Source organism: Schistocerca serialis, chromosome 5 (genome assembly GCF_023864345.2).
Source record: "Schistocerca serialis cubense isolate TAMUIC-IGC-003099 chromosome 5, iqSchSeri2.2, whole genome shotgun sequence".
Lineage (NCBI taxonomy): Eukaryota > Metazoa > Arthropoda > Insecta > Orthoptera > Acrididae > Schistocerca > Schistocerca serialis.
The window spans coordinates 319,749,575-319,755,808 of NC_064642.1; the positions used below are offsets into that span (position 1 = coordinate 319,749,575).

Below are 6,234 nucleotides of genomic sequence, written 5' to 3' on the forward strand. Positions count from 1 at the left end.
TCATAACGAGCCACACAATTCTAACTGTCCAGAGAACAGTTCAGTTTTTTTATTCAACAGAGACAAGTGCTTAGCTGATGAAAGTTTCCACAATATCCCATCAAATGGGCACGCCAAAAGGTGCCCTGTCTCAATGGCAATTAATCTTGACCCAAGAACACAGCTAAACAGTTTACTAATGCAGAGATTAAAAAACTGGACCAACAACTATACCTTTGGTGACACAGGCTAGCACGCCGTGGAACTAATTTTTACGCTCATTAACTCCTAGGCAGTGCTCTATCTTAGCGCATTTAAAACAACTTGACCATAAGTGAAAATTACAACACAGCCATTACCAAACTGTCCAGAATTTAACGGTCCACATTTATCAAACCAAAGGAACAATGTAACATCGAATTGTCTAACACCTAAGACTTTGCTACAAGTACAGAACTTGACAACTCTTTAACCTCCTACCTTGTTTCATCATGGTCCACACTAAAACATTCGACTAACAGACATAATTAGGTAGTCAGATTCGTCGGCGTGAACCTAAATGCCATTACACAACATAATATAGAAACCGTGACGGACTGGACACAAAGTCTACCTCGAACAGAAATACAGAGAACATTGAATTACAAGAGGACAACATACAAATCCGCCTAAACACGGTGAAAAGAATTATGTGCGAACTACCACTGACATAAATCATCCAAAAGGCTTCGAAGTAACATCGCCAGGAGCCAATAAGACACTTTTAAGAGCTAACTACTCTCTCCAGTTAACAGAAAATTTATGTATCAGAATAATTACAAAATATAAATCTGAAAGCACACGGCAAAAAGAATTACGTGTGAACTGCCATTGACATAAATCAGCCCACATGATAAATACTGTTTTAAGCATTAACTACGCTCTTCAGTTAACAGGAACTTTATGTATCACTATAATTGAAACTGTACTCCGTCCGACAGGCCTTGGATGGCCCAACGGTACCGACAGTTCGCCGTGTCATCCTTAGCCCACAGGCGTCACTGGATGCGGATATGGAGGGGTATGTGGTCAGCACACCGCTCTCCCGGCCGTTACGTCTGTTTACGAGACCGGAGCCGCTACTTCTCAATCAAGTAGCTCCTCAGTTTGCCTCACAAGGGCTGAGTGCACCCCGCTTGCCAACAGCGCTCGGCATACCGAATGGTCACCCATCCAAGTGCTAGCCCAGCACGACAACGCTTAACTTCGGTGAGCTGACGGGAACCGGTGTTACTACTGCGGCAAGGCCGTTGGCATTACAACTACAAAATATAAATCAGGACGCTCATCGGATAGGATAACAACATGCGCAACTCGCGGTCCCATTAATTCGCATCACACTGTATAAAACTTCAGCACGCTTGCGGTAATTTGACAGGTAAAGGGCCTAAATGCACTCAGCCTAACGCACATCCAAACGAATACAACTCCACACAAGTGCATCGGTGACACAAACATCAGAATCTGCTTAGTGACCAGTCTGCAACATGATCGGCTGATTAACGGTCAGCCACCGTCTGTGCAGTTTAAAATGACTGTCCAACATGACTGCCTTAGCATGACAACCGCCTATTCCAGTGTCTGCTGCCCCTTACGACCCTGCTCGGCCGTTATCAGCAGCGCTACGCCCTGTCCATCACACTAAAGTGGGCCTCCAGGCTGTCCCCAGCCGTAAACATACCTCTGTTCAGCCTGCGCAAGCCTGTATATCCGCGTTTTCAGCTGCTCTCGACCTTCTCAACTCGGCAAATCCCCTAGCCAAAATCAAAAAACGGCACTCGATCGACCGATCGCCCGCACCTCCCAAGAAAACTTGCGCGCAGGGCAAAGTTTTTAGCGTTATAACTTGGGCGCTACGAATGCATACCGCTTCAATGTTACAGCACAATGATAATCTATCACAACAACGTCTTTTTGGTACAATTTACTTATTAAATACGAAATAGAATTTGTAAATATAGTGTACGCCATTTACTGTGGCCTGATTGCAGTGTCGAAGCGGTTAACAGAGAAGTATCGACCAACTCAAGACTTTCTTATGTCCACCTAGCATACTCACCATCGTGTCCGTCTTGTAATTTAATCGACGGAGATTAACACACACTTGTGTTTTAAACAGTAACTGAAAAGTGGCAAGCTGTCATGTGGAAACTAACGAGTATAAAAAAGAACAGCTCCCAAATACAATGCACCAGGAGATTTTCTAAACCCATCTGATATTCCGTACCCAATCGTGGAACGAAATGCTGAGAACTAGACCAAAGGACATACACTGCACTACATTCTGACAGAAGGAAATAGAAACAAGGAAGATTTCTAGCTGTATATCAGTACGTAGAATCACGACCAAACGACACCCTAAAAATTTTATGAACTGTTGCAAATTTTTTTTAAACTTATGATTATGTAACAAAAAGTAACTCACTGAAATCCACTAGAAACAAGAAAACTGAATAAAAGTTAATTTAGAAAGTTTCAACAGATATCCACAGATCTGACAGTCCATCGCCAATGCATGTACCTTAAAAGCTGATGACATTTTCAATGCACAGACCTCGATCAAATAAACAGAAAGCTTATTCCCTCATCTATCCATACTTAAAACTGAAAGGTGAATAACAATTCATATACGTATTATTTCGTTCATACTTTACTGTGATGCACTTGAGTAATGTTATTTTGCTACATAAAGCTTTATTCGGGGGAATACGGAGGGGGGGGGGGGGGGGGGGGGGGGGGACTGTTCGTGTTCGGAATTCCATCTCTAGCAGGGAGAAGTAAGGGGTGAATTTTTTTTTTTTAAACAAGTCGCTATTAAAGTAATTTTGAAACTAAAATTACGAGTATTGCTATTTGGTTTACCGGTCAGAAATAAAAAATATCTGGATTAGTGTTTTTGGAAATTGCGTCACTAAGGCCCGTAAAATTTTATTTTGAAAATAAATCATTATTAAACTACTACCGAGGCATTTTTAAACCTACATCTGCGGATTCTGGTATTATACGTGATGGTTAAAAATTTAAAAAAATGCCTGTTACATGCTTTTGGAAATTCAATCCCTAAGAGAATGAGTAGGAGGTGAAAAATTTTATGAAAATATTTCGTTTATAAAAACATTTTTAAAGCTAAATCTAGGAAAATTGGTATTTGACTTCTAAAGAAATAAGTGTTAGCGGACGAAAGTTTCTATGCAAATATAACTACAAGAATTCAAAAGGCCGGTTTAAGAAAGACCTCAGACTGCAGGAATCAGAATTGCTTCTTCGTCAGAAGCCTTAATTAGGGCGAATACTTTAAAAGATGTTGGAATTTGTGACCAACATAAAAATTTGATTAAGGCTAAACCAGAAAAAACAACAAAAGACTACGTGAGCGAAGCAGCAGGCGCTAAGCTACTTCTGCATACAAGGAAAATTATGCAGTAGGTTTGTCACTGAGAAATCGCATTTATTGGTTGATAGTGACAAGATTGCATTATGCATCGTGCAAGCGAAAGGAATGTTTTCCGGAATGCGCCAGAAATTGGCAGCGGCGAGATCATAGCCATATCTAGCCGGAACGTTTGTCGTTCCGGGGTACTGCTGGTTGCAATGGTCGGAATATTACGACTGCATTGCGAATATGAAATCGATATGTTCAGGAAAGCCATTTTTAGCGTCATACAGAATCTCAATGACCCTGCAACTAGCGCATGAGAGAACAGGGACATTGTGTGCCTGCCATATAGGATCGTTCAGCCATCTCGCATGCCTTTAGCCAGGAACTGTTATTGACTGCAGTAAGTCTAGCATCCACACCGACACTACGATTACGTCTGGACACCAGACTGTCAGCACGGCTTGTGTGTTCTGTGGATGCGGCAGCACGGATGGGTTCGCAGATAGTGTGCACCCAACGACAATACTCGCCATAAGAATGACGTTACTTTACGCTTATCATACGTCCGGGGTTAACCCAGACAGCCCTAGTTTTTTAGTGCTGTCCAGGGTTTGCTGTCCAGGGGTTTGACAGTTTTATGATTGGCGAGGATTTCTATTTTTAGTCTTAGACCTATACAATGAGGTCATGGGATACCTCCTACTATCATGTCGGACCTCCTTATACCCGGCTTACTGCAGGAAAACGATGTGGCACAGACTCATCAAGAATTCGGAAGTCCCCTGCAGAAATATTGATCCCTGCTGCCTCTGTAGTCGTCCATAATTGCGGAAGTGTTGCCGGTGTAAGATTCTGTGCATGAATTGACCTCACGTTTATGTCCCGCAAATTCTCGATGGGACTCTCGTCGGGCGATATGGGTGACCAAATCATTCGCTTGAATTGTGCAAATGTTCCTCACACTAATCGAGAACACCTGTGGCCCGGTGATGTGGAGCATTGTCATCCTTAAAAATTCCATCGTTATTCGGGAATATGAAATTCACGAATAGCTCCAAATGGCCTCCAAGTAGTCGAACAGAACCATTTTCAGTAAGTGATTGGTTCAGCTGGATCAGAGGACCCAGTACATTCCACGCAAACACAGCCCACACCATTCTGGAACCACCACCAGGTTGCAGAATACCTTCTTGAGAACTTTGCTCAATGACTTCGTGCTGCTTGCGTCGCACTCTAACCCTACCATCAGCTGTCACCAACACACATCTGGACTCATCTGATCAGGCCACGGTGTTCCAGTCGTCTAGGGTCCAACCGATAAGGTCACGAGACCAGGAGAGGTGCTGCAGGCGATGTCGTGCTGTTGGCAAAGGCACTCGCGTCGCCCATCTGTTTCCATATCCCATTAACGCCAGATTTCGAACGCACCGTCCTAACAGATACGCTCATCGTACGCTTCACACTGATTTCTGCGGTTATTTCACGCAGCGTTGCTTGTCTGTTAGCACTGACAAATGCACGCAAACGCCGCTCCCTCGGTCGTTAAGGGAAGGCCACCGGTCACTCTTGTCCGTGGTGAGAGACAATGCCTGAAATGTGTTATTCTCGACATACTCTTGACACTGTGGATCTCGGAATATTGAATTCCCTAACGATTTCTGAAATTAAGCTACCATTCTGCGGTCAAAGCCTATTAATTCTCGTCGTGCAGCCATAACCACGTCGGAAACCTTTCCACATGAATCACATGAGTACAAATGAGAGTTCCGCCGGCGTACTGCCCTTTAATACCATGTGAACGCGATACTGCAGCCATCTGTATAGGTTCATCTCGCTATCTCATGAACTTTTTGTCACTTGAATTCTTAGAAGTTGGCTTGCGGCCATGTCTCTCTCAGCCAATGATGTCGAGCTGGCGAGGCGCAGCTAACGGTTCGGCCACAACTTTTCAGTTAGTCATTTGGCAACACAACAGGACAATGTGTTTGTTGGTTTCGTGTCTCAAGTAACTGGTCTATATGTTTCAAAATTAGAAAACGGTCTCTGCTGCAATTGTCTTATTAATAATGACGCATTTCAGGCGTTTAGTGCATCTCCAGGTTATCTGTAATTAGTTAGAACAATCTTGCTACATAACAGTTTATTCGCGAACCTTTCCAGCAATAGCTAAGGTAACAGTGGGAAGTAAAGAACGAAAGCTGTCGTGTCAGTGGGTTTTAAATATGACTAATGCAATCTCCGCTGTTCAAGGCAAGGGAATCGCTGAACTTATCGCCTTCAGCTTAGCTACCCCATTGATCGGTGCTACATAGGTTCGCGAATAAAATGTTATGTAACAAGGTTGTTACTACTAATTACATTTAATCTGAAGATGCACTGACTACGCGAGACCCGTCATTACTAATAAATCACTTGCAACAGAGTTTCCTAATTTTCGAACACTGAACCATGTTGCTGCATCAGGCCGAAGTGTAGTGGAGTAATGTGGTCGTCTACAAGTTTTTGACCATTTTACCTCTATTCGTTTTTGGTCTCATTGTTGAGCAATGGGCTAGAGAACGTCTGTTTTTAATGTTAATCTGCAAAAGAAATATAAATTCAAGAAATTGTGTAATGACACTAACAACGGCGTTTTTATTGTATACCACGTACTGGAAATTTTCTGTTGTACATAAAAGAAAGAGTGATATTAATGTCACTTGAAAGTAGCTAAACATAGGAGTGCTATTAATGCTACTGCTTCGTCAAACGTAAGAATTTTTTAAAGTAAAGATGGGAATAACAGTGCTCTCGAGTTTGCTACTAAAAAGGGTATATTGTCATATCATACCACTAGA

At 42.7% G+C, this 6,234-nt stretch overlaps 1 pseudogene; it reads right to left on the reverse strand.

The window, feature by feature from the left end:
• Positions 1-1,155: 1,155 nt before the first annotated feature.
• LOC126482988 (5S ribosomal RNA) lies at positions 1,156-1,273 on the reverse strand (annotated as a pseudogene).
• Positions 1,274-6,234: the final 4,961 nt, after the last annotated feature.